The 21,856-nt window shown below is 46.5% G+C and overlaps 12 non-coding genes and 52 pseudogenes across 12 annotated transcripts; all 64 read right to left on the reverse strand.

The window, feature by feature from the left end:
• Window positions 1-110: 110 nt before the first annotated feature.
• On the reverse strand, window positions 111-229 carry LOC136743863 (uncharacterized; annotated as a pseudogene).
• Window positions 230-456: 227 nt separating this feature from the next.
• On the reverse strand, window positions 457-575 carry LOC136743921 (uncharacterized; annotated as a pseudogene).
• A 226-nt stretch (window positions 576-801) lies between these two features.
• LOC136743844 (uncharacterized) lies at window positions 802-920 on the reverse strand (annotated as a pseudogene).
• Window positions 921-1,131: 211 nt separating this feature from the next.
• On the reverse strand, window positions 1,132-1,250 carry LOC136743964 (5S ribosomal RNA). Its single transcript, XR_010815867.1, has one exon. It is a non-coding gene; the product is annotated as a 5S ribosomal RNA (ribosomal RNA).
• A 210-nt stretch (window positions 1,251-1,460) lies between these two features.
• On the reverse strand, window positions 1,461-1,579 carry LOC136743980 (uncharacterized; annotated as a pseudogene).
• Window positions 1,580-1,788: 209 nt separating this feature from the next.
• LOC136743886 (uncharacterized) lies at window positions 1,789-1,907 on the reverse strand (annotated as a pseudogene).
• Window positions 1,908-2,116: 209 nt separating this feature from the next.
• LOC136744037 (uncharacterized) lies at window positions 2,117-2,235 on the reverse strand (annotated as a pseudogene).
• Window positions 2,236-2,451: 216 nt separating this feature from the next.
• Window positions 2,452-2,570, reverse strand: LOC136743872 (5S ribosomal RNA). The gene has a single exon (XR_010815857.1). It is a non-coding gene; the product is annotated as a 5S ribosomal RNA (ribosomal RNA).
• A 215-nt stretch (window positions 2,571-2,785) lies between these two features.
• Window positions 2,786-2,904, reverse strand: LOC136744011 (uncharacterized; annotated as a pseudogene).
• A 210-nt stretch (window positions 2,905-3,114) lies between these two features.
• On the reverse strand, window positions 3,115-3,234 carry LOC136744009 (uncharacterized; annotated as a pseudogene).
• A 217-nt stretch (window positions 3,235-3,451) lies between these two features.
• LOC136743985 (uncharacterized) lies at window positions 3,452-3,570 on the reverse strand (annotated as a pseudogene).
• A 209-nt stretch (window positions 3,571-3,779) lies between these two features.
• LOC136743912 (uncharacterized) lies at window positions 3,780-3,898 on the reverse strand (annotated as a pseudogene).
• Window positions 3,899-4,107: 209 nt separating this feature from the next.
• LOC136743895 (5S ribosomal RNA) lies at window positions 4,108-4,226 on the reverse strand. Its single transcript, XR_010815860.1, has one exon. It is a non-coding gene; the product is annotated as a 5S ribosomal RNA (ribosomal RNA).
• A 224-nt stretch (window positions 4,227-4,450) lies between these two features.
• LOC136743941 (5S ribosomal RNA) lies at window positions 4,451-4,569 on the reverse strand. The gene has a single exon (XR_010815864.1). It is a non-coding gene; the product is annotated as a 5S ribosomal RNA (ribosomal RNA).
• A 220-nt stretch (window positions 4,570-4,789) lies between these two features.
• Window positions 4,790-4,908, reverse strand: LOC136743838 (uncharacterized; annotated as a pseudogene).
• A 223-nt stretch (window positions 4,909-5,131) lies between these two features.
• Window positions 5,132-5,250, reverse strand: LOC136744031 (uncharacterized; annotated as a pseudogene).
• A 212-nt stretch (window positions 5,251-5,462) lies between these two features.
• Window positions 5,463-5,581, reverse strand: LOC136744093 (5S ribosomal RNA). Its single transcript, XR_010815895.1, has one exon. It is a non-coding gene; the product is annotated as a 5S ribosomal RNA (ribosomal RNA).
• A 220-nt stretch (window positions 5,582-5,801) lies between these two features.
• Window positions 5,802-5,920, reverse strand: LOC136743993 (uncharacterized; annotated as a pseudogene).
• Window positions 5,921-6,144: 224 nt separating this feature from the next.
• Window positions 6,145-6,263, reverse strand: LOC136744035 (uncharacterized; annotated as a pseudogene).
• A 210-nt stretch (window positions 6,264-6,473) lies between these two features.
• LOC136743898 (uncharacterized) lies at window positions 6,474-6,591 on the reverse strand (annotated as a pseudogene).
• A 220-nt stretch (window positions 6,592-6,811) lies between these two features.
• Window positions 6,812-6,930, reverse strand: LOC136744063 (5S ribosomal RNA). Its single transcript, XR_010815876.1, has one exon. It is a non-coding gene; the product is annotated as a 5S ribosomal RNA (ribosomal RNA).
• A 221-nt stretch (window positions 6,931-7,151) lies between these two features.
• On the reverse strand, window positions 7,152-7,270 carry LOC136744024 (uncharacterized; annotated as a pseudogene).
• A 219-nt stretch (window positions 7,271-7,489) lies between these two features.
• LOC136743961 (uncharacterized) lies at window positions 7,490-7,608 on the reverse strand (annotated as a pseudogene).
• Window positions 7,609-7,823: 215 nt separating this feature from the next.
• LOC136743973 (uncharacterized) lies at window positions 7,824-7,942 on the reverse strand (annotated as a pseudogene).
• A 218-nt stretch (window positions 7,943-8,160) lies between these two features.
• On the reverse strand, window positions 8,161-8,279 carry LOC136743896 (uncharacterized; annotated as a pseudogene).
• Window positions 8,280-8,502: 223 nt separating this feature from the next.
• LOC136743933 (uncharacterized) lies at window positions 8,503-8,621 on the reverse strand (annotated as a pseudogene).
• A 220-nt stretch (window positions 8,622-8,841) lies between these two features.
• Window positions 8,842-8,960, reverse strand: LOC136744000 (uncharacterized; annotated as a pseudogene).
• Window positions 8,961-9,170: 210 nt separating this feature from the next.
• Window positions 9,171-9,289, reverse strand: LOC136743864 (uncharacterized; annotated as a pseudogene).
• Window positions 9,290-9,513: 224 nt separating this feature from the next.
• LOC136744044 (uncharacterized) lies at window positions 9,514-9,632 on the reverse strand (annotated as a pseudogene).
• Window positions 9,633-9,851: 219 nt separating this feature from the next.
• Window positions 9,852-9,970, reverse strand: LOC136743965 (uncharacterized; annotated as a pseudogene).
• A 211-nt stretch (window positions 9,971-10,181) lies between these two features.
• Window positions 10,182-10,300, reverse strand: LOC136743981 (uncharacterized; annotated as a pseudogene).
• Window positions 10,301-10,509: 209 nt separating this feature from the next.
• On the reverse strand, window positions 10,510-10,628 carry LOC136743893 (uncharacterized; annotated as a pseudogene).
• A 215-nt stretch (window positions 10,629-10,843) lies between these two features.
• Window positions 10,844-10,962, reverse strand: LOC136744059 (uncharacterized; annotated as a pseudogene).
• A 213-nt stretch (window positions 10,963-11,175) lies between these two features.
• LOC136743932 (uncharacterized) lies at window positions 11,176-11,294 on the reverse strand (annotated as a pseudogene).
• Window positions 11,295-11,504: 210 nt separating this feature from the next.
• LOC136743842 (uncharacterized) lies at window positions 11,505-11,623 on the reverse strand (annotated as a pseudogene).
• Window positions 11,624-11,844: 221 nt separating this feature from the next.
• On the reverse strand, window positions 11,845-11,963 carry LOC136743877 (uncharacterized; annotated as a pseudogene).
• A 210-nt stretch (window positions 11,964-12,173) lies between these two features.
• On the reverse strand, window positions 12,174-12,292 carry LOC136743978 (uncharacterized; annotated as a pseudogene).
• Window positions 12,293-12,517: 225 nt separating this feature from the next.
• On the reverse strand, window positions 12,518-12,636 carry LOC136743934 (uncharacterized; annotated as a pseudogene).
• A 219-nt stretch (window positions 12,637-12,855) lies between these two features.
• On the reverse strand, window positions 12,856-12,974 carry LOC136744027 (uncharacterized; annotated as a pseudogene).
• Window positions 12,975-13,196: 222 nt separating this feature from the next.
• Window positions 13,197-13,315, reverse strand: LOC136744023 (uncharacterized; annotated as a pseudogene).
• A 210-nt stretch (window positions 13,316-13,525) lies between these two features.
• LOC136743923 (uncharacterized) lies at window positions 13,526-13,644 on the reverse strand (annotated as a pseudogene).
• Window positions 13,645-13,860: 216 nt separating this feature from the next.
• On the reverse strand, window positions 13,861-13,979 carry LOC136744095 (5S ribosomal RNA). Its single transcript, XR_010815897.1, has one exon. It is a non-coding gene; the product is annotated as a 5S ribosomal RNA (ribosomal RNA).
• Window positions 13,980-14,193: 214 nt separating this feature from the next.
• LOC136744036 (uncharacterized) lies at window positions 14,194-14,312 on the reverse strand (annotated as a pseudogene).
• A 210-nt stretch (window positions 14,313-14,522) lies between these two features.
• LOC136743982 (uncharacterized) lies at window positions 14,523-14,641 on the reverse strand (annotated as a pseudogene).
• Window positions 14,642-14,850: 209 nt separating this feature from the next.
• LOC136743916 (uncharacterized) lies at window positions 14,851-14,969 on the reverse strand (annotated as a pseudogene).
• A 224-nt stretch (window positions 14,970-15,193) lies between these two features.
• LOC136743948 (uncharacterized) lies at window positions 15,194-15,312 on the reverse strand (annotated as a pseudogene).
• A 210-nt stretch (window positions 15,313-15,522) lies between these two features.
• LOC136743849 (uncharacterized) lies at window positions 15,523-15,641 on the reverse strand (annotated as a pseudogene).
• A 218-nt stretch (window positions 15,642-15,859) lies between these two features.
• On the reverse strand, window positions 15,860-15,977 carry LOC136744088 (5S ribosomal RNA). The gene has a single exon (XR_010815890.1). It is a non-coding gene; the product is annotated as a 5S ribosomal RNA (ribosomal RNA).
• A 215-nt stretch (window positions 15,978-16,192) lies between these two features.
• LOC136743974 (uncharacterized) lies at window positions 16,193-16,311 on the reverse strand (annotated as a pseudogene).
• A 219-nt stretch (window positions 16,312-16,530) lies between these two features.
• On the reverse strand, window positions 16,531-16,649 carry LOC136743892 (uncharacterized; annotated as a pseudogene).
• Window positions 16,650-16,857: 208 nt separating this feature from the next.
• Window positions 16,858-16,976, reverse strand: LOC136743960 (uncharacterized; annotated as a pseudogene).
• Window positions 16,977-17,185: 209 nt separating this feature from the next.
• LOC136743858 (uncharacterized) lies at window positions 17,186-17,304 on the reverse strand (annotated as a pseudogene).
• A 209-nt stretch (window positions 17,305-17,513) lies between these two features.
• LOC136744057 (5S ribosomal RNA) lies at window positions 17,514-17,632 on the reverse strand. The gene has a single exon (XR_010815875.1). It is a non-coding gene; the product is annotated as a 5S ribosomal RNA (ribosomal RNA).
• Window positions 17,633-17,848: 216 nt separating this feature from the next.
• Window positions 17,849-17,967, reverse strand: LOC136743840 (uncharacterized; annotated as a pseudogene).
• Window positions 17,968-18,193: 226 nt separating this feature from the next.
• LOC136744069 (5S ribosomal RNA) lies at window positions 18,194-18,312 on the reverse strand. The gene has a single exon (XR_010815877.1). It is a non-coding gene; the product is annotated as a 5S ribosomal RNA (ribosomal RNA).
• A 215-nt stretch (window positions 18,313-18,527) lies between these two features.
• On the reverse strand, window positions 18,528-18,646 carry LOC136743905 (uncharacterized; annotated as a pseudogene).
• Window positions 18,647-18,866: 220 nt separating this feature from the next.
• LOC136743841 (uncharacterized) lies at window positions 18,867-18,985 on the reverse strand (annotated as a pseudogene).
• Window positions 18,986-19,195: 210 nt separating this feature from the next.
• On the reverse strand, window positions 19,196-19,314 carry LOC136744033 (5S ribosomal RNA). The gene has a single exon (XR_010815873.1). It is a non-coding gene; the product is annotated as a 5S ribosomal RNA (ribosomal RNA).
• A 208-nt stretch (window positions 19,315-19,522) lies between these two features.
• LOC136744094 (5S ribosomal RNA) lies at window positions 19,523-19,641 on the reverse strand. The gene has a single exon (XR_010815896.1). It is a non-coding gene; the product is annotated as a 5S ribosomal RNA (ribosomal RNA).
• Window positions 19,642-19,859: 218 nt separating this feature from the next.
• Window positions 19,860-19,978, reverse strand: LOC136743856 (uncharacterized; annotated as a pseudogene).
• Window positions 19,979-20,196: 218 nt separating this feature from the next.
• LOC136743967 (uncharacterized) lies at window positions 20,197-20,315 on the reverse strand (annotated as a pseudogene).
• A 210-nt stretch (window positions 20,316-20,525) lies between these two features.
• LOC136744021 (uncharacterized) lies at window positions 20,526-20,644 on the reverse strand (annotated as a pseudogene).
• Window positions 20,645-20,863: 219 nt separating this feature from the next.
• On the reverse strand, window positions 20,864-20,982 carry LOC136744068 (uncharacterized; annotated as a pseudogene).
• A 219-nt stretch (window positions 20,983-21,201) lies between these two features.
• On the reverse strand, window positions 21,202-21,320 carry LOC136743882 (uncharacterized; annotated as a pseudogene).
• Window positions 21,321-21,856: the final 536 nt, after the last annotated feature.

Raw genomic sequence — 21,856 nt, forward strand, 5'->3', positions numbered from 1 at the left:
AGGAAAGGGTGTTGAAAGTAGCCGGGTACGTGTACAATTCTTCAATTAATCTCCTCCAGACAGAAAGAGAGTATTAAAAGCTACGACGAAGTTCCCCAGGTGACGTAAAAAGCTTGCAGCACCTGGTACTTCCAGGAGGTCTCCCATCCAAGTACTGACCAGGTCCTGCCCCGTTTAGTTTCCGAGATCTGACGAGATCGGGCGCGTTCAGGACGGTGTGGCCACAAGCCGAGACGCCTGGCTGCATGATGTCTCTTAAAGGCTGGCGGGTATTGACGGAACTTCCAGCAAAAAAAAATAAAAAAATAAAAAGAAAAAGAAAAATGGAGGGAAAAATATCAGTGCAGCAAAGGGTGTTGAAAGTAGACGGGTACGTGTACAATACTTCAATTATATCTCCTCCAGACAGAAAGAGAGAATTAAGAGCTACGATGAAGATACCCAGGAGACGTTAAAAGCTTGCAGCACCAGGTATTTCCTGGAGGTCTCCCATCCAAGTACTGATCAGGCCCTGCCCCGTTTAGCTTCCGAGATCTGACGAGATAGGGCGCGTTCAGGACAATGTGGCCGCAAGCCAAGAGGCCTGGCTGCATGATGTCTCTTAAAGGCTGACGGGTATTGACGGAACTTCCAGCAAAAAAAAAAAAAATAAATAAAGAAAAAGAAAAATGGAGGGAAAAATATCAGTGCAGTAATGGGTTTTGAAAGTAGCCGGGTACGTGTACAATTCTTCAATTATATCTCCTCCAGACAGAAAGAGAGTATTAAGAGCTACGATGAAGTTACCCAGGAGACGTAAAAAGCTTGCAGCACCTGGCATTTCCAGGAGGTCACCCATCCAAGTACTGACCAGGCCCTGCCCCGTTTAAATTCCAAGATCTGATGAGATCGGGGGCGTTCAGGACGGTGTGGCTGCAAGCCGAGAGGCCTGGCTGCATGATGTCTCTTAATGGTTGGCGGGTTGTGACGGAACATCCAGCAAATAAAAAAAAAGAGAAATGGTGGTAAAAATATCAGTGCAGCAAAGGGTGTTGAAAGTAGCCAGGTACATGTACAATTCTTCAATTATATCTCCTCCAGACTGAAAGAGAGTATTAAGAGCTACGATGAAGTTACCCAGGAGACGTAAAAAGCTTGCAGCACCTGGTATTTCCAGGAGGACACCCATCCAAGTACTGACCAGGCCCTGCCCCGTTTGGCTTCCGAGATCTGACGAGATCGGGCGCGTTCAGGATGGTGTGGCCGCAAGCCAAGATGCCTGGCTGCATGATGTCTCTTAAAGGCTGGCGGGTATTGACGGAACAGCCAGCAAAGAAAAAAAAGAGAAATGGAGGGAAAAATATCAGTGCAGCAAAGGCTGTTGAAAGTAGCCGGGTACGTGTACAACTCTTCAATTATATCTCCTCCAGACAGAAAGAGAGAATTAAGAGCTACGATGAAGTTACCCAGGAGACGTAAAAAGTTTGCAGCACCTCGTATTTCCAGAAGGTCACCTATAAAAGTACTGACCAGGCCCTGCCCCGTTTAAATTCCGAGATCTGACGAGATCGGGCGCGTTCAGGACGGTGTGGCCGCAAGCCGAGAGGCCTGGCTGCATGATGTCTCTTAAAGGCTGGCGGGTATTGACGGAACTGCCAGCAAAAATAAAAAGAAAAATAGAGGGAAAAATACCAGTGCAGCAAAGGCTGTTGAAAGTAGCCGGGTACTTGTACAATTCTTCAATTATATCTCCTCCAGACTGAAAGAGAGTATTAAGAGCTACGATGAAGTTACCCAGGAGACATAAAAAGCTTGCAGCACCTGGTACTTCCAGGAGGTCTCCCATCCAAGTACTGACCAGGTCCTGCCCCGTTTAGCTTTCGAGATCTGACGAGATCAGGCGCGTTCAGGATGGTGTGGCCGCAATCCGAGACGCCTGGCTGCATGATGTCTCTTAAAGGCTGGCGGGTATTGACGGAACTGCCAGCAAAAAAAAAAAGAAAAATAGAGGGAAATATACCAGTGCAGCAAAGGGTGTTGAAATTAGCCGGGTACGTGTACAATTCTTCAATTATATCTCCTGGAGACAGAAAGAGAGTATTAAGAGCTACGATGAAGTTACCCAGGAGACGTAAAAAGCTTGCAGCACCTGGTATTTCCAGGAGGTCACACATCCAAGTATTGACCAGGCCCTGCCCCGTTCAGCTTCCGAAATCTGATATGATCGGGCGCATTCAGGACAGTGTGACTACAAGCCAAGAGGCCTGGCTGCATGATGTCTCTTAAAGGCTGGCGGATATTGACGGAACTTCCAGCAAAAAAATAAAATAAAAAGAAAAATGGAGGGAAAAATATCAGTGCAGCAAAGGGTGTTGAAAGTAGCCTAGTACGTGTACAATTCTTCAATTATATCTCCTGGAGACAGAAAGAGAGTATTAAGAGCTACGATGAAGTTACGCAGGAGACGTAAAAGGCTTGCAGCACCTGGTATTTCTAGGAGGTCTCCCATCCAAGTACTGACCAGGCCCTGCCCCGTTTAGCTTCCGAGATCTGACGAGATCGGGCGCATTCAGGACGGTGTGGCCGCAAGCCGAGAGGCCTGGCTGCATGATGTCTCTTAAAGGTTGGCGGGTATTGACGGAACTTCCAGCAAAAAAAAAAAAAAAAAAGAAAAATGGATGGAAAAATATCAGTGCAGCAAAGGGTGTTGACAGTAGCTGGGTACGTGTACAATACTTCAATTATATCTCCTCCAGACAGAGAGAGAGTATTAAGAGCTACGATAAAGTTACCCAGGAGACGTAAAAGCTTGCAGCACTAGGTATTTCCAGGAGGTCTCACTTTCATGTACTGACCAGGTCCTGCCCCGTTTAGCTTCTGAGATCTGATGAGATCGGGCGCGTTCAGGATGGTGTGGCCGCAAGCCAAGATGCCTGGCTGCATGATGTCTCTTAAAGGCTGGCGGGTATTGACGGAACTGCCAGCAAAAAAAAAAAAGAAAAATGGAGGGAAATATACCAGTGCAGCAAAGGGTGTTGAAAGTAGCCGGGTACGTTTACAATTCTTCAATTATATCTTCTCCAGACAGAAAGAGAGTATTAAGAGCTACGATGAAGTTCCCCAGGAGACGTAAAAAGCTGGCAGCACCTGGTATTTCCAGGAGGTCTCACATTTAAGTACTGACCAGGTCCTGCCCCGTTTAGCTTCCGAGATCTGACAAGATCGGGCGCGTTCAGGACGGTGTGGCCGGCAAGCCGAGATGTCTGGCTGCATGATGTCTCTTAAAGGCTAGCGGGTATTGACGGAATTTCCAGCAAAAAAATAAAAAATAAAAAGAAAAATGGATGGAAAAATATCAGTGCAGCAAAGGGTGTTGACAGTAGCTGGGTACGTGTACAATTCTTCAATTATATCTCCTGGAGACAGAAAGAGAGTATTAAGAGCTACGATAAAGTTTCCCAGGAGACGTAAAAGCTTGCAGCACCAGGTATTTCCAGGAGGTCTCACATTCATGTACTGACCAGGTCCTGCCCCGATTAGCTTCCGAGATCTGACGAGATCGGGCGCATTCAGGATTGTGTGGCCGCAAGCCGAGATGTCTGGCTGCATGATGTCTCTTAAAGGCTGGCGGGTATTGACGGAACTGCCAGCAAAAAAAAAAAGAAAAATAGAGGGAAATATACCAGTGCAGCAAAGGGTGTTGAAAGTAGCCGGGTACGTGTACAATTCTTCAATTATATCTCCTGGAGACAGAAAGAGAGTATTAAGAGCTACGATGAAGTTACCCAGGAGACGTAAAAAGCTTGCAGCACCTGGTATTTCTAGGAGATCTCCCATCCAAGTACTGACCAGGCCCTGCCTCGTTTAGCTTCCGAGGTCTGACGAGATCGGGCGCTTTCAGGATTGTGTGGCCGCAAGCCGAGATGTCTGGCTGCATGATGTCTCTTAAAGGCTGGCGGGTATTGACGGAACTGCCAGCAAAAAAAAAAAGAAAAATAGAGGGAAATATACCAGTGCAGCAAAGGGTGTTGAAAGTAGCCGGGTACGTGTACAATTCTTCAATTATATCTCCTGGAGACAGAAAGAGAGTATTAAGAGCTACGATGAAGTTACCCAGGAGACGTAAAAAGCTTGCAGCACCTGGTATTTCTAGGAGGTCTCCCATCCAAATACTGACCAGGCCCTGCCCCGTTTAGCTTCCGAGATCTGACGAGATCGGGCGCATTCAGGACGGTGTGGCCACAAGCTGAAAGGCCTGGCTGCATGATGTCTCTTAAAGGTTGGCGGGTATTGACAGAACTTCCAGCAAAAAAAAAAAAGAAAAAAAGAAAAAAGAAAAATGGATGGAAAAAAATCAGTGCAGCAAAGGGTGTTGACAGTAGCTGGATACGTGTACAATACTTCAATTATATCTCCTCCAGACAGAGAGAGAGTATTAAGAGCTACGATAAAGTTACCCAGGAGACGTAAAAGCTTGCAGCACTAGGTATTTCCAGGAGGTCTCCCATCCAAATACTGACCAGGCCCTGCCCCGTTTAGCTTCCGAGATCTGACGAGATCGGGCGCGTTCAGGACGGTGTGGCCGCAAGCCAAAAGGCCTGGCTGCATGATGTCTCTTAAAGGCTGGCGGGTATTGACGGAATTTCCAGCAAAAAAAAAAAAAAAAAAAATAGAAAAATGGAGGGAAAAATATCAGTGCAGGAAAGGGTGTTGAAAGTAGCCGGGTACGTGTACAATTCTTCAATTATATCTCCTGGAGACAGAAAGAGAGTATTAAGAGCTACGATGAAGTTACCCAGGAGACGTAAAAGGCTTGCAGCACCTGGTATTTCTAGGAGGTCTCCCATCCAAGTACTGACCAGGCCATGCCCCGTTTAGCTTCCGAGATCTGACGAGATCGGGCGCATTCAGGACGGTGTGGCCACAAGCTGAAAGGCCTGGCTGCATGATGTCTCTTAAAGGTTGGCGGGTATTGACAGAACTTCCAGCAAAAAAAAAAAAGAAAAAAAGAAAAAGAAAAATGGATGGAAAAAAATCAGTGCAGCAAAGGGTGTTGACAGTAGCTGGATACGTGTACAATACTTCAATTATATCTCCTCCAGACAGAGAGAGAGTATTAAGAGCTACGATAAAGTTACCCAGGAGACGTAAAAGCTTGCAGCACTAGGTATTTCCAGGAGGTCTCACTTTCATGTACTGACCAGGTCCTGCCCCGTTTAGCTTCCGAGATCTGACGAGATCGGGCGCGTTCAGGATGGTGTGGCCGTAAGCCGAGATGCCTGGCTGCATGATGTCTCTTAAAGGCTGGCGGGTATTGACGGAACTGCCAGCAAAAAAAAAAAAAAGAAAAATAGAGGGAAATATACCAGTGCAGCAAAGGGTGTTGAAAGTAGCCGGGTACGTGTACAATTCTTCAATTACATCTCCTGGAGACAGAAAGAGAGTATTAAGAGCTACGATGAAGTTACCCAGGAGACGTAAAAAGCTTGCAGCACCTGGTATTTCTAGGAGGTCTCCCATCCAAGTACTGACCAGGCCCTGCCCCGTTTAGCTTCCAAGATCTGACGAGATCGGGCGCGTTCAGGACGGTGTGGCCGCAAGCCAAGAGGCCTGGCTGCATGATGTCTCTTAAAGGCTGGCGGGTATTGACGGAATTTCCAGCAAAAAAAAAAAAAAAAAAAATAGAAAAATGGAGGGAAAAATATCAGTGCAGGAAAGGGTGTTGAAAGTAGCCGGGTACGTGTACAATTCTTCAATTATATCTCCTGGAGACAGAAAGAGAGTATTAAGAGCTACGATGAAGTTACCCAGGAGACGTAAAAGGCTTGCAGCACCAGGTATTTCTAGGAGGTCTCCCATCCAAGTACTGACCAGGCCCTGCCCCGTTTAGCTTCCGAGATCTGACGATATCATGCGCATTCAGGACGGTGTGGCCGAAAGCCGAGAGGCCCAGCTGCATGATGTCTCTTAAAGGTTGGCGGGTATTGACGGAACTTCCAGCAAAAAAAAAAAAGAAAAAAAGAAAAAAGAAAAATGGATGGAAAAATATCAGTGCAGCAAAGGGTGTTGACAGTAGCTGGGTACGTGTACAATACTTCAATTATATCTCCTCCAGAGAGAGAGAGAGTATTAAGAGCTACGATAAAGTTACCCAGGAGACGTAAAAGCTTGCAGCACTAGGTATTTCCAGGAGGTCTCACTTTCATGTACTGACCAGGTCCTGCCGCGTTTAGCTTCCGAGATCTGACGAGATCGGGCGCATTCAGGACGGTGTGGCCACAAGCCGAAAGGCCTGGCTGCATGATGTCTCTTAAAGGTTGGCGGGTATTGACGGAACTGCCAGCAAAAAAAAAATAGAAAAATAGAGGGATATATACCAGTGCAGCAAAGGGTGTTGAAAGTAGCCGGGTACGTGTACAATTCTTCAATAATATCTCCTACAGACTGAAAGAGAGTATTAAGAGCTATGATGAAGTTACCCAGGAGACGTAAAAAGCTTGCAGCACCTGGTATTTCCAGGAGGTCACCCATCCAAGTACTGACCAGGCCCTGCCCCGTTAGCTTCCGAGATCTGACGACATCGGGCGCGTTCAGGACGGTGTGGCCGCAAGCCGAGAGGCCTGGCTGCATGATTCCTCTTAAAGGCTGGCGGGTATTGACGGAACTTCCAGCAAAAAAAAAAAAAAAAAAAAATGGAAAATGGAGGGAAAAATATCAGTGCAGCAAAGGCTGTTGAAAGTAGCCGGGTACGTGTACAATACTTCAATTATATCTCCTCCAGACAGATAGAGAGTATTAAGAGCTACGATGAAGTTTCCCAGGAGACGTAAAAAGCTTGCAGCACCAGGTATTTCCAGGAGGTCTCCCATCCAAGTACTGACCAGGCCCTGCCCCGCTTAGCTTCCAAGATCTGATGAGATCGGGCGTGTTCAGGACGGTGTGGCCGCAAGCCAAGAGGCCTGGCTGCATGATGTCTCTTAAAGGCTGGCGGGTATTGACGGAACTTCCAGCAAAAAATAAAAAATAAATAAATAGAAAAATGGAGGGAAAAATATCAGTGCAGGACAGGGTGTTGAAAGTAGCCGGGTACATGTACAATTCTTCAATTATATCTCCTCCAGACTGAATGAGAGTATTAAGAGCTACGCTGAAGTTACCCAGGAGATGTAAAAAGCTTTCAGCACCTGGTATTTCCAGGAGGTCTCACATTCATGTACTGACCAGGTCCTGCCCCGTTTAGCTTCCAAGATCTGACGAGATCGGGCGAGTTCAGGATGGTGTGGCCGCAAGCCGAGATGCCTGGCTGCATGATGTCTCTTAAAGGCTGGCGGGTATTGACGGAATTTCCAGCAAAAAAAAAAAAAAAAAAAATAGAAAACTGGAGGGAAAAATATCAGTGCAGGAAAGGGTGTTGAAAGTAGCCGGGTACGTGTACAATTCTTCAATTATATCTCCTCCAGACAGATAGAGAGTATTAAGAGCTACGATAAAGTTACCCAGGAGACGTAAAAGCTTGCAGCACCAGGTAATTCCAGGAGGTCTCACATTCATGTACTGACCAGGTCCTGCCCCGTTTAGCTTCCGAGATCTGACGAGATCGGGCGCGTTCAGGACGGTGTGGCCGCAAGCCGAGATTTCTGGCTGCATGATGTCTCTTAAAGGCTGGCGTGTATTGACGGAATTTCCAGCAAAAAAAAAAAAAAAAAAGAAAAATGGATGGAAAAATATCAGTGCAGGAAAGGGTGTTGAAAGTAGCCGGGTACGTGTACAATTCTTCAAATATATCTCCTCCAGACAGATAGAGAGTATTAAGAGCTACGATAAAGTTACCCAGGAGACGTAAAAGCTTGCAGCACCAGGTATTTCCAGGAGGTCTCACATTCATGTACTGACCAGGTCCTGCCCCGTTTAGCTTCCAAGATCTGACGAGATCGGGCGAGTTCAGGATGGTGTGGCCGCAAGCCGAGATGCCTGGCTGCATGATGTCTCTTAAAGGCTGGCGGGTATTGACGGAATTTCCAGCAAAAAAAAAAAAAAAAAAATAGAAAACTGGAGGGAAAAATATCAGTGCAGGAAAGGGTGTTGAAAGTAGCCGGGTACGTGTACAATTCTTCAATTATATCTCCTGGAGACAGAAAGAGAGTATTAAGAGCTACGATAAAGTTACCCAGGAGACGTAAAAGCTTGCAGCACCAGGTATTTCCAGGAGGTCTCACATTCATGTACTGACCAGGCCCTGCCCCGTTTAGCTTCCGAGATCTGACGAGATCGGGCGCATTCAGGACGGTGTGGCCACAAGCCGAAAGGCCTGGCTGCATGATGTCTCTTAAAGGTTGGCGGGTATTGACAGAACTTCCAGCAAAAAAAAAAAAAAAAAAAAAAAAAAGAAAAATGGATGGAAAAATATCAGTGCAGCAAAGGGTGTTGACAGTAGCTGGGTACGTGTACAATTCTTAAATTATATCTCCTCCAGACAGAAAGAAAGAACTAAGAGCTACGATAAAGTTACCCAGGAGACGTAAAATCTTGCAGCACCAGGTATTTCCAGCAGGTCTCCCATCCAAGTACTGACCAGGTCCTGCCCCGTTTAGCTTCCGAGATCTTACGAGATCGGGCACGTTCAGGACGGTTTGGCCGCATGCCGAGAAGCCTGGCTGCATGATGTCTCTTAAAGGTTGGCGGGTATTGACGGAACTTCCAGCAAAAAAAAAAAAAAAAAAAAATAGAAAAATGGAGGGAAAAATATCAGTGCAGGAAAGGGTGTTGACAGTAGCTGGGTACGTGTACAATATTTCAATTATATCTCCTCCAGACAGATAGAGAGTATTGAGAGCTACGATAAAGTTACCCAGGAGACGTAAAAGCTTGCAGCACTAGGTATTTCCAGGAGGTCTCACTTTCATTTACTGACCAGGTCCTGCCCCGTTTAGCTTCCGAGATCTGACGAGATCGGGCGCGTTCAGGATGGTGTGGCCGCAAGCCGAGATGCCTGGCTGCATGATGTCTCTTAAAGGCTGGCGGGTATTGACGGAACTGCCACCAAAAAAAAAAAAGAAAAATAGAGGGAAATATACCAGTGCAGCAAAGGGTGTTGAAAGTAGCCGGGTACGTGTACAATTCTTCAATTATATCTCCTGGAGACAGAAAGAGAGTATTAAGAGCTACGATGAAGTTACCCAGGAGACGTAAAAAGCTTGCAGCACCTGGTATTTCTAGGAGGTCTCCCATCCAAGTACTGACCAGTCCCTGCCCCGTTTAGCTTCCGAGATCTGACGAGATCGGGCGCATTCAGGACGGTGTGGCCACAAGCCGAAAGGCCTGGCTGCATGATGTCTCTTAAAGGTTGGCGGGTATTGACGGAACTTCCAGCAAAAAAAAAATAGAAAAAAAGAAAAAAGAAAAATGGATGGAAAAATATCAGTGCAGCAAAGGGTGTTGACAGTAGCTGGATACGTGTACAATACTTCAATTATATCTCCTCCAGACAGAGAGAGAGTATTGAGAGCTACGATAAAGTTACCCAGGAGACGTAAAAGCTTGCAGCACTAGGTATTTCCAGGAGGTCTCACTTTCATGTACTGACCAGGTCCTGCCCCGTTTAGTTTCCGAGATCTGACGAGATCGGGCGCGTTCAGGACGGTGTGGCCACAAGCCGAGACGCCTGGCTGCATGATGTCTCTTAAAGGCTGGCGGGTATTGACGGAATTTCCAGCATAAAAAAAAAAAAAAAAAATAGAAAAATGGAGGGAAAAATATCAGTGCAGGAAATGGTGTTGAAAGTAGCCGGGTACGTGTACAATTCTTCAATTATATCTCCTCCAGACTGAAAGAGAGTATTAAGAGCTACGATAAAGTTACCCAGGAGACGTAAAAGCTTGCAGCACCAGGTATTTCCAGGAGGTCTCACATTCAAGTACTGACCAGGTTCTGCCCCGTTTAGCTTCCGAGATCTTACGAGATCGGGCGTGTTCAGGATGGTGTAGCCGCAAGCCGAGATGCCTGGCTGCATGATGTCTCTTAATGGTTGGCGGGTATTGACGGAACAGCCAGCAAATAAAAAAAAAGAGAAATGGTGGTAAAAATATCAGTGCAGCAAAGGGTGTTGAAAGTAGCCAGGTACATGTACAATTCTTCAATTATATCTCCTCCAGACAGAAAGAGAGAATTAAGAGCTACGATGAAGTTACCCAGGAGACGTAAAAAGTTTGCAGCACCTCGTATTTCCAGAAGGTCACCTATAAAAGTACTGACCAGGCCCTGCCCCGTTTAAATTCCGAGATCTGACGAGATCGGGCGCGTTCAGGACGGTGTGGCCGCAAGCCGAGAGGCCTGGCTGCATGATGTCTCTTAAAGGCTGGCGGGTATTGACGGAACTGCCAGCAAAAATAAAAAGAAAAATAGAGGGAAAAATACCAGTGCAGCAAAGGCTGTTGAAAGTAGCCGGGTACGTGTACAATTCTTCAATTATATCTCCTCCAGACTGAAAAAGAGTATTAAGAGCTACGATGAAGTTACCCAGGAGACATAAAAAGCTTGCAGCTCCTGGTATTTCTAGGAGGTCTCCCATCCAAGTACTGACCAGGTCCTGCCCCGTTTAGCCTCCGAGATCTGACGAGATCGGGCGCGTTCAGGATGGTGTGGCCGCAATCCGAGACGCCTGGCTGCATGATGTCTCTTAAAGGCTGGCGGGTATTGACGGAACTGCCAGCAAAAAAAAAAGAAAAAAGAAAAATGGAGGGAAAAATATCAGTGCAGCAAAGGGTGTTGAAAGTAGCCGGGTACGTGTACAATTCTTCAATTATATCTCTTCCAGACAGAAAGAGAGTATTAAAAGCTACGATGAAGTTACTCAGGAGACGTAAGATGCTTGCAGCACCTTTTATTTCCAGCAGGTCTCCCATGCAAGTACTGAACAGGCACTGCCCCGTTCAGCTTCCGAGGTCTGACGAGATTGGGGGTGTTCAGGGCGGTGTGGCCGCAAGCCGAGAGGCCTGGCTGCATGATGTGTCTTAATGGTTGGCGGGTATTGACGGAGCTTCCAGCAAAAAAAAAAAAAAAGAAAAATGGAGGGAAAAATATCAGTGCAGCAATGGGTGTTGAAAGTAGCCGGGTACGTGTACAATACTTCAATTATATCTCCTCCAGACAGAAAGAGAGTATTAAGAGCTACGATAAACTTACCCAGCAGACGTAAAAAGCTTGCAGCACCTGGTATTTCCAGGAGGTCTCCCATCCAAGTACTGACCAGGCCCTGCCCCACTCAGTTTCCGAGATCTTACGAGATCGGACGCGTTCAGGACGGTGTGGCCGCAAGCCGAGATGCCTGGCTGCATGATGTCTCTTAAAGGCTGGCGGGTATTGACGGAACTGCCAGCAATAAAAAAAAAGAGAAATGGAGGGAGAAATACCAGTGCAGCAAAGGGTGTTGAAAGTAGCCGGGTACGTGTACAATACTTGAATTATATCTCCTCCAGACAGAAAGAGCGTATTAAGAGCTACGATGAAGTTACCCAGGAGACGTAAAAAGCTTGCAGCACCTGGTATTTCTAGGAGGTCAGCCATCCAAGTACTGACCAGGCCCTGCCCCGTTTAGCTTCCGAGATCTTACGAGATCGGGCGCATTCAGGACGGTGTGGCCACAAGCCGAGAGGCCTGGCTGCATGATGTCTCTTAAAGGCTGGCGGGTATTGACGGAATTTCCAGCAAATAAAAAAAAAAAAAAAAATAGAAAAATGGAGGGAAAAATATCAGTGCAGGAAAGGGTGTTGAAAGTAGCCGGGTACGTGTACAATTCTTCAATTATATCTCCTCCAGACAGAAAGAGAGTATTAAGAGCTACGATGAAGTTACCCAGGAGACGTAAAAGGCTTGCAGCACCAGGTATTTCCAGGAGGTCTCACATTCAAGTACTGACCAGGTCCCGCCCCGTTTAGCTTCCGAGATCTGACGAGATCGGGCGCGTTCAGGATGGTGTGGCCGCAAGCCGAGACGCCTGGCTGCATGATGTCTCTTAAAGGCTGGCGGGTATTGACGGAACTTCCAGCAAAAAAAAAAAAGAAAAATAGAGGGAGAAATACCAGTGCAGCAAAGGCTGATGAAAGTAGCCGGGTACGTGTACAATTCCTCAATTATAACACCTCCAGACAGATAGAGAGTATTAAGAGCTACGATTAAGTTTCCCAGGAGACGTAAAAAGCTTGCAGCACCAGGTATTTCCTGGAGGTCTCCCATCCAATAACTGATCAGGCCCTGCCCCGTTTAGTTTCCGAGATCTAACGAGATCAGGCACGTTCAGGACAATGTGGCCGCAAGCCAAGAGGCCTGGCTGTATGATGTCTCTTAATGGCTGGCGGGTATTGACGGAACTTCCAGCAAAAAAAAAAAAAAAAAAAAAGAAAAAGAAAAATGGAGGGAAAAATATCAGTGCAGTAATGGGTTTTGAAAGTAGCCGGGTACGTGTACAATTCTTCAATTATATCTCCTCCAGACAGAAAGAGAGTATTAAGAGCTACGATGAAGTTACCCAGGAGACGTAAAAAGCTTGCAGCACCTGGCATTTCCAGGAGGTCACCCAACCAAGTACTGACCAGACCCTGCCCCGTTTTGCTTCCGAGATATGATGAGATCAGGCGCGTTCAGGATGGTGTGGCCGCAAGCCAAGAGACCTGGCTGCATGATGTCTCTTAAAGGCTGGCAAGTATTGACGGAACTTCCAGCAAGAAAAAAAAAAAAAAAAATAGAAAAAGGGAGGGAAAAATATCAGTGCAGCAAAGGGTGTTGTAAGTAGCCGGGTACATGTACAATTCTTCAATTATATCTCCTCCAGACAGAGAGAGAGTATTAAGAGCTACGATAAAGTTACCCAGGAGACGTAAAAGCTTGCAGCACTAGGTATTTCCAGGAGGTCTCACATTCATGTACTAACCAGGTCCTGCCCCGTTTAGCTTCCGAGATCTGACGAGATCGGGCGCGTTCAGTATGGTGTGGCCGAAAGCCGAGATGCCTGGCTGCACGATGTCTCTTAAAGGATGGCGGGTATTGACGGAATTTCCAGGAACAAAAAAAAAAAAAAAAAAAAAAAAAAAATGGATGGAAAAATATCAGTGCAGCAAAGGGTGTTGACAGTAGCTGGGTACGTGTACAATACTTCAATTATATCTCCTCCAGACAGATAGAGAGTATTAAGAGCTACGATAAAGTTACCCAGGAGACGTAAAAGCTTGCAATACGAGGTATTTCCAGGAGGTCTCACATTCATGTACTGACCAGGTCCTGCCCCGTTTAGCTTCCGAGATCTGACGAGATCGGGCGCGTTCAAGATGGTGTGGCCGCAAGCCGAGATGCCTGGCTGCATGATGTCTCTTAAAGGCTGGCGGGTATTGACGGAACTGCCAGCAAAAAAAAAAAAGAAAAATAGAGGGAAATATACCAGTGCAGCAAAGGGTGTTGAAAGTAGCCGGGTACGTGTACAATTCTTCAATTATATCTCCTGGAGACAGAAAGAGAGTATTAAGAGCTACGATGAAGTTACCCAGGAGACGTAAAAAGCTTGCAGCACCTGGTATTTCCAGGAGGTCACACATCCAAGTACTGACCAGGCCCTGCCCCGTTTAGCTTCCGAAATCTGATATGATCGGGCGCGTTCAGGACGGTGTGACTACAAGCCAAGAGGCCTGGCTGCATGATGTCTCTTAAAGGCTGGCGGATATTGACGGAACTTCCAGCAAAAAAATAAAATAAAAAGAAAAATGGAGGGAAAAATATCAGTGCAGCAAAGGGTGTTGAAAGTAGCCTAGTAAGTGTACAATTCTTCAATTATATCTCCTGAAGACAGAAAGAGAGTATTAAGAGCTACGATGAAGTTACCCAGGAGACGTAAAAAGCTTGCAGCACCTGGTATTTCTAGGAGGTCTCCCATCCAAGTACTTACCAGGCCCTGCCCCGTTTAGCTTCCGAGATCTGACGAGATCGGGCGCATTCAGGACGGTGTGGCCGCAAGCCGAGAGGCCTGGCTGCATGATGTCTCTTAAAGGTTGGCGGGTATTGACGGAACTTCCAGCAAAAAAAAAAAAAAAAAAAAAAATGGATGGAAAAATATCAGTGCAGCAAAGGGTGTTGACAGTAGCTGGGTAAGTGTACAATACTTCAATTATATCTCCTCCAGACAGATAGAGAGTATTAAGAGCTACGATAAAGTTACCCAGGAGACGTAAAAGCTTGCAGCACCAGGTATTTCCAGGAGGTCTCACATTCATGTATCGACCAGGTCCTGCCCCGTTTAGCTTCCAAGATCTGACGAGATCGGGCGAGTTCAGGATGGTGTGGCCGCAAGCTGAGATGCCTGGCTGCATGATGTCTCTTAAAGGCTGGCGGGTATTGACGGAACTGCCAGCAAAAAAAAAAAAGAAAAATAGAGGGAAATATACCAGTGCAGCAAAGGGTGTTGAAAGTAGCCGGGTACGTGTACAATTCTTCAATTATATCTCCTGGAGACAGAAAGAGAGTATTAAGAGCTACGATGAAGTTACCCAGGAGACGTAAAAAGTTTGCAGCACCTCGTATTTCCAGAAGGTCACCTATAAAAGTACTGACCAGGCCCTGCCCCGTTTAAATTCCGAGATCTGACGAGATCGGGCGCGTTCAGGACGGTGTGGCCGCAAGCCGAGAGGCCTGGCTGCATGATGTCTCTTAAAGGCTGGCGGGTATTGACGGAACTGCCAGCAAAAATAAAAAGAAAAATAGAGGGAAAAATACCAGTGCAGCAAAGGCTGTTGAAAGTAGCCGGGTACGTGTACAATTCTTCAATTATATCTCCTCCAGACTGAAAGAGAGTATTAAGAGCTACGATGAAGTTACCCAGGAGACATAAAAAGCTTGCAGCACCTGGTATTTCTAGGAGGTCTCCCATCCAAGTACTGACCAGGTCCTGCCCCGTTTAGCCTCCGAGATCTGACGAGATCGGGCGCATTCAGGATGGTGTGGCCAGAAGCCGAAAGGCCTGGCTGCATGATGTCTCTTAAAGGTTGGCGGGTATTAACGGAACTTCCAGCAAAAAAAAAAAAAAAAAAAAGAAAAAAGAAAAATGGATGGAAAAATATCAGTGCAGCAAAGGGTGTTGACAGTAGCTGGATACGTGTAGAATACTTCAATTATATCTCCTCCAGACAGAGAGAGAGTATTAAGAGCTACGATAAAGTTACCCAGGAGACGTAAAAGCTTGCAGCACTAGGTATTTCCAGGAGGTCTCACATTCATGTACTGACCAGGTCCTGCCCCGTTTAGCTTCCGAGATCTGACGAGATCGGGCGCGTTCAGGATGGTGTGGCCGCAAGCCGAGATGCCTGGCTGCATGATGTCTCTTAAAGGCTGGCGGGTATTGACGGAACTGCCAGCAAAAAAAAAAAAGAAAAATAGAGGGAAATATACCAGTGCAGCAAAGGGTGTTGAAAGTAGCCGGGTACGTGTACAATTCTTCAATTATATCTCCTGGAGACAGAAAGAGAGTATTAAGAGCTACGATGAAGTTACCCAGGAGACGTAAAAAGCTTGCAGCACCTGGTATTTCTAGGAGGTCTCCCATCCAAGTACTGACCAGGCCCTGCCCCGTTTAGCTTCCGAGATCTGACGAAATCAGGCGCATTCAGGACGGTGTGGCCACAAGCCGAAAGGCCTGGCTGCATGATGTCTCTTAAAGGTTGGCGGGTATTGACGGAACTTCCAGCAAAAAAAAAAAAAAAAAATAGAAAAATGGAGGGAAAAATATCAGTGCAGGAAAGGGTGTTGAAAGTAGCCGGGTACGTGTACAATTCTTCAATAATATCTCCTGCAGACTGAAAGAGAGTATTAAGAGCTACGATAAAGTTACCCAGGAGACGTAAAAAGCTTGCAGCACCTGGTATTTCCAGGAGGTCACCCATCCAAGTACTGACCAGGCCCTGCCCCGTTAGCTTCCGAGATCTGACGAGATCGGGCGCGTTCAGGACGGTGTGGCCGCAAGCTAAGAAGCCTGGCTGCATGATGTCTCTTAAAGGCTGGAGGGTATTGATGGAACTTCCAGCAAAAAACAAAAGAAAAAAGAAAAATGGAGGGACAAATATCAGTGCAGCAAAGCGTGTTGAAGGTAGCCGGGTACGTGTTCAATTCTTCAATTATATCTCCTCCAGACAGATAGAGAGTATTAAGAGCTACGATAAAGTTACCCAGGAGACGTAAGAGCTTGCAGCACCAGGTATTTCCAGGAGGTCTCACATTCATGTACTGACCAGGTCCTGCCCCGTTTAGCTTCCAAGATCTGACGAGATCGGGCGAGTTCAGGATGGTGTGGCCGCAAGCCGAGATGCCTGGCTGCATGATGTCTCTTAAAGGCTGGCGGGTATTCACGGAATTTCCAGCAAAAAAAAAAAAAAAAAAATAGAAAAATGGAGGGAAAAATATCAGTGCAGGAAAGGCTGTTGAAAGTAGCCGGGTACGTGTACAATTCTTCAATTATATCACCTGGAGACAGAAAGAGAGTATTAAGAGCTACGATGAAGTTACCCAGGAGACGTAAAAAGCTTGCAGCACCTGGTATTTCTAGGAGGTCTCCCATCCAATTACAGACCAGGCCCTGACCCGTTTAGCTTCCGATATCTGACGAGATCGGGCGCATTCAGGACGGTGTGGCCACAAGCCGAAAGGCCTGCCTGCATGATGTCTCTTAAAGGTTGGCGGGTATTGACGGAACTTCCAGCAAAAAAAAAAAAAAAAATGGATGGAAAAATATCAGTGCAGCAAAGGGTGTTGACAGTAGCTGGGTACGTGTACAATACTTCAATTATATCTCCTCCAGACAGATAGAGAGTATTAAGAGCTACGATAAAGTTACCCAGGAGACGTAAAAGCTTGCAGCACAAGGTATTTCCAGGAGGTCTCACATTCATGTACTGACCAGGTCCTGCCCCGTTTAGCTTCCGAGATCTGACGAGATCGGGCGCGTTCAGGATGGTGTGGCCGCAAGCCGAGATGCCTGGCTGCATGATGTCTCTTAAAGGCTGGCGGGTATTGACGGAACTGCCAGCAAAAAAAAAAATAAAAATAGAGGGAAAAATAACAGTGCAGCAAAGGGTGTTGAAAGTAGACGGGTACGTGTACAATTCTTCAATTATATCTCCTGGAGACAGAAAGAGAGTATTAAGAGCTACGATGAAGTTACCCTGGAGACGTAAAAAGCTTGCAGTACCTGGTATTTCTAGGAGGTCTCCCATCCAAGTACTGACCAGGCTCTGCCCCGTTTAGCTTCCGAGATCTGACGAGATCGGGCGCGTTCAGGATGGTGTGGCCGCAAGCCGAGATGCCTGGCTGCATGATGTCTCTTAAAGGCTGGCGGGTATTGACGGAACTGCCAGCAAAAAAAAAAAGAAAAATAGAGGGAAATATACCAGTGCAGCAAAGGGTGTTGAAAGTAGCCGGGTACGTGTACAATTCTTCAATTACATCTCCTCCAGACAGAGAGAGAGTATTAAGAGCTACGATGAAGTTACCCAGGAGACGTAAAAAGCTTGCAGCACCTGGTATTTCTAGGAGGTCTCCCATCCAAGTACTGACCAGGTCCTGCCCCGTTTAGCTTCCGAGATCTGACGAGATCGGGCGCATTCAGGACGGTGTGGCCGCAAGCCGAGAGGCCTGGCTGCATGATGTCTCTTAAAGGTTGGCGGGTATTGACGGAACTGCCAGCAAAAAAAAAAAAAAAAAAGAAAAATGGATGGAAAAATATCAGTGCAGCAAAGGGTGTTGAAAGTAGCCGGGTACGTGTACAATTCTTCAATTATATCTCCTGGAGACAGAAAGAGAGTATTAAGAGCTACGATGAAGTTACCCAGGAGACGTAAAAAGCTTGCAGCACCTGGTATTTCTAGGAGGTCTCCCATCCAAGTACTGACCAGGCCCTGCCCCGTTAAGCTTCCGAGATCTGACGAGATCGGGCGCATTCAGGACGGTGTGGCCACAAGCCGAAAGGCCTGGCTGCATGATGTCTCTTAAAGGTTGGCGGGTATTGACGGAACTTCCAGCAAAAAAAAAAAAAGAAAAAAAGAAAAAAGAAAAATGGATGGAAAAATATCAGTGCAGCAAAGGGTGTTGACAGTAGCTGGATACGTGTACAATACTTCAATTATATCTCCTCCAGACAGAGAGAGAGTATTAAGAGCTACGATGAAGTTACCCAGGAGACGTAAAAAGCTTGCAGCACCTGGTATTTCTAGGAGGTCTCCCATCCAAGTACTGACCAGGTCCTGCCCCGTTTAGCTTCCGAGATCTGACGAGATCGGGCGCATTCAGGACGGTGTGGCCGCAAGCCGAGAGGCCTGGCTGCATGATGTCTCTTAAAGGTTGGCGGGTATTGACGGAACTTCCAGCAAAAAAAAAAAAAAAAAAGAAAAATGGATGGAAAAATATCAGTGCAGCAATGGGTGTTGACAGTAGCTGGGTACGTGTACAATACTTCAATTATATCTCCTCCAGACAGATAGAGAGTATTAAGAGCTACGATAAAGTTACCCAGAAGACGTAAAAGCTTGCAGCACCAGGTATTTCCAGGAGGTCTCACATTCATGTACTGACCAGGTCCTGCCCCGTTTAGCTTCCGAGATCTGACGAGATCGGGCGCGTTCAGGATGGTGTGGCCGCAAGCCGAGATGCATGGCTGCATGATGTCTCTTAAAGGCTGGCGGGTATTGACGGAATTTCCAGCAAAAAAAAAAAAAAAAAAAATTGAAAAATGGAGGGAAAAATATCAGTGCAGGAAAGGGTGTTGAAAGTAGCTGGATACGTGTACAATACTTCAATTATATCTCCTCCAGACAGAGAGAGAGTATTAAGAGCTACGATGAAGTTACCCAGGAGACGTAAAAAGCTTGCAGCACCTGGTATTTCTAGGAGGTCTCCCATCCAAGTACTGACCAGGCCCTGCCCCGTTAAGCTTCCGAGATCTGACGAGATCGGGCGCATTCAGGACGGTGTGGCCACAAGCCGAAAGGCCTGGCTGCATGATGTCTCTTAAAGGTTGGCGGGTATTGACGGAACTGCCAGCAAAAAAAAAAAAGAAAAATAGAGGGAAATATACCAGTGCAGGAAAGGGTGTTGAAAGTAGCCGGGTACGTGTACAATTCTTCAATTATATCTCCTCCAGACAGAAAGAGAGTATTAAGAGCTACGATGAAGTTACCCAGGAGACGTAAAAAGCTTGCAGCACCTGGCATTTCCAGGAGGTCACCCATCCAAGTACTGACCAGGCCCTGCCCCGTTTAGCTTCCGAGATCTTACGAGATCGGGCGCATTCAGGACGGTGTGGCCACAAGCCGAGAGGCCTGGCTGCATGATGTCTCTTAATGGTTGGCGGATATTGACGGAACTTCCAGCAAAAAAAAAAAGAAAAATGGAGGGAAAAATATCAGTGCAGCAAAGGCTGTTGAAAGTAGCCAGGTACGTGTACAATACTTCAATTATATCTCCTCCAGACAGAAAGAGAGTACTAAGAGCTACGATGAAGTTACCCAGGAGACAGAAAAGCTTGCAGCACCAGGTATTTCCAGGAGGTCACCCATCCAAGTACTGACCAGGCCCTGCCCCTTTTACCTTCCGAGATCTGACGAGATCGGGCGCGTTCAGGACGGTGTGGCCGCAAGCCAAAAGGCCTGGCTGCATGATGTCTCTTAAAGGCTGGCGGGTATTGACGGAACTTCCAGCAAAAAAAAACAAAAAAAAAAGGAAAATGGAGGGAAAAATATCAGTGCAGGAAAGGGTGTTGAAAGTAGCCGGGTACGTGTACAATACTTCAATTATATCTCCTCCAGACAGATAGAGAGTATTAAGAGCTACGATGAAGTTTCACAGGAGACGTAAAAAGCTTGCAGCACCAGGTATTTCCAGGAGGTCTCCCATCTAAGTACTGACCAGGTCCTGCCCCGTTTAGCTTCCAAGATCTGACGAGATCGGGCGAGTTCAGGATGGTGTGGCCGCAAGCCGAGATGCCTGGCTGCATGATGTCTCTTATAGGCTGGCGGGTATTGACGGAATTTCCAGCAAAAAAAAAAAAAAAAAAAATGAAAAATGGAGGGAAAAATATCAGTGCAGGAAAGGGTGTTGATAGTAGCCGGGTACATGTACAATTCTTCAATTATATCTCCTCCAGACAGATAGAGAGTATTAAGAGCTACGATAAAGTTACCCAGGAGACGTAAAAGCTTGCAGCACGAGGTATTTCCAGGAGGTCTCACATTCATGTACTGACCAGGTCCTGCCCCGTTTAGCTTCCGAGATCTGACGAGATCGGGCGCGTTCAGGATGGTGTGGCCGCAAGCCGAGAGGCCTGGCTGCATGATGTCTCTTAAAGGCTGGCGGGTATTGACGGAACTGGCAGCAAAAAAAAAAAAGAAAAATAGAGGGAAAAATACCAGTGCAGCAAAGGGTGTTGAAAGTAGCCGGGTACGTGTACAATTCTTCAATTATATCTTCTCCAGACAGAAAGAGAGTATAAAGAGCTACGATGAAGTTCCCCAGGAGACGTAAAAAGCTGGCAGCACCTGGTATTTCCTGGAGGTCTCACATTTAAGTACTGACCAGGTCCTGCCCCGTTTAGCTTCCGAGATCTGACAAGATCGGGCACGTTCAGGACGGTGTGGCCGCAAGAGGAGATGTCTGGCTGCATGATGTCTCTTAAAGGCTGGCGGGTATTGACGGAATTTCCACCAAGAAAAAAAAAAAAAAAAAAGAAAAAAGGAGGGAAAAATACCAGTGCAGCAAAGGGTGTTGAAAGTAGCCGGGTACGTGTACAATTCTTCAATTATATCTTCTCCAGACAGAAAGAGAGTATAAAGAGCTACGATGAAGTTCCCCAGGAGACGTAAAAAGCTGGCAGCACCTGGTATTTCCTGGATGTCTCACATTTAAGTACTGACCAGGTCCTGCCCCGTTTAGCTTCCGAGATCTGACAAGATCGGGCACGTTCAGGACGGTGTGGCCGCAAGAGGAGATGTCTGGCTGCATGATGTCTCTTAAAGGCTGGCGGGTATTGACGGAATTTCCAGCAAGAAAAAAAAAAAAAAAAAAGAAAAAAGGAGGGAAAAATATCAGTGCAGGAAAGGGTGTTGAAAGTAGCCGGGTACGTGTACACTTCTTCAATTATATCTCCTGGAGACAGAAAGAGAGTATTAAGAGCTACGATGAAGTTACCCAGGAGACGTAAAAAGCTTGCAGCACCTGGTATTTCTAGGAGGTCTCCCATCCAAGTACTGACCAGGCCCTGCCCCGTTTAACTTCCGAAATCTGACGAGATTGGGCGCATTCAGGACGGTGTGGCCACAAGCCAAGAGGCCTGGCTGCATGATGTCTCTTAAAGGCTGGCGGGTATTGACGGAACTTCCAGGAAAAAAAAACAAAAAAAAAAGGAAAATGGAGGGAAAAATATCAGTGCAGGAAAGGGTGTTGAAAGTAGCCGGGTACGTGTACAATACTTCAATTATATCTCCTCCAGACAGAAAGAGAGTTTTAAGAGCTACGATGAACTCACCTAAAGGATTATTAGGAACACCATACTAATACTGTGTTTGACCCCCTTTCGCCTTCAGAACTGCTTTAATTCTACGTGGCATTGCTTCAACAAGGTGCTGAAAGCATTCTTTAGAAATGTTGGCCCATATTGATAGGATAGCATCTTGCAGTTGATGGAGATTTGTGGGATGCACATCCAGGGCACGAAGCTCCCGTTCCACCACATCCCAAAGATGCTCTATTGGGTTGAGATCTGGTGACTGTGGGGGCCAGTTTAGTACAGTGAACTCATTGTCATGTTCAAGAAACCAATTTGAAATGATTCGACCTTTGTGACATGGTGCATTATCCT

This window comes from Amia ocellicauda, unplaced genomic scaffold (assembly GCF_036373705.1).
Source record: "Amia ocellicauda isolate fAmiCal2 unplaced genomic scaffold, fAmiCal2.hap1 HAP1_SCAFFOLD_82, whole genome shotgun sequence".
NCBI lineage: Eukaryota > Metazoa > Chordata > Actinopteri > Amiiformes > Amiidae > Amia > Amia ocellicauda.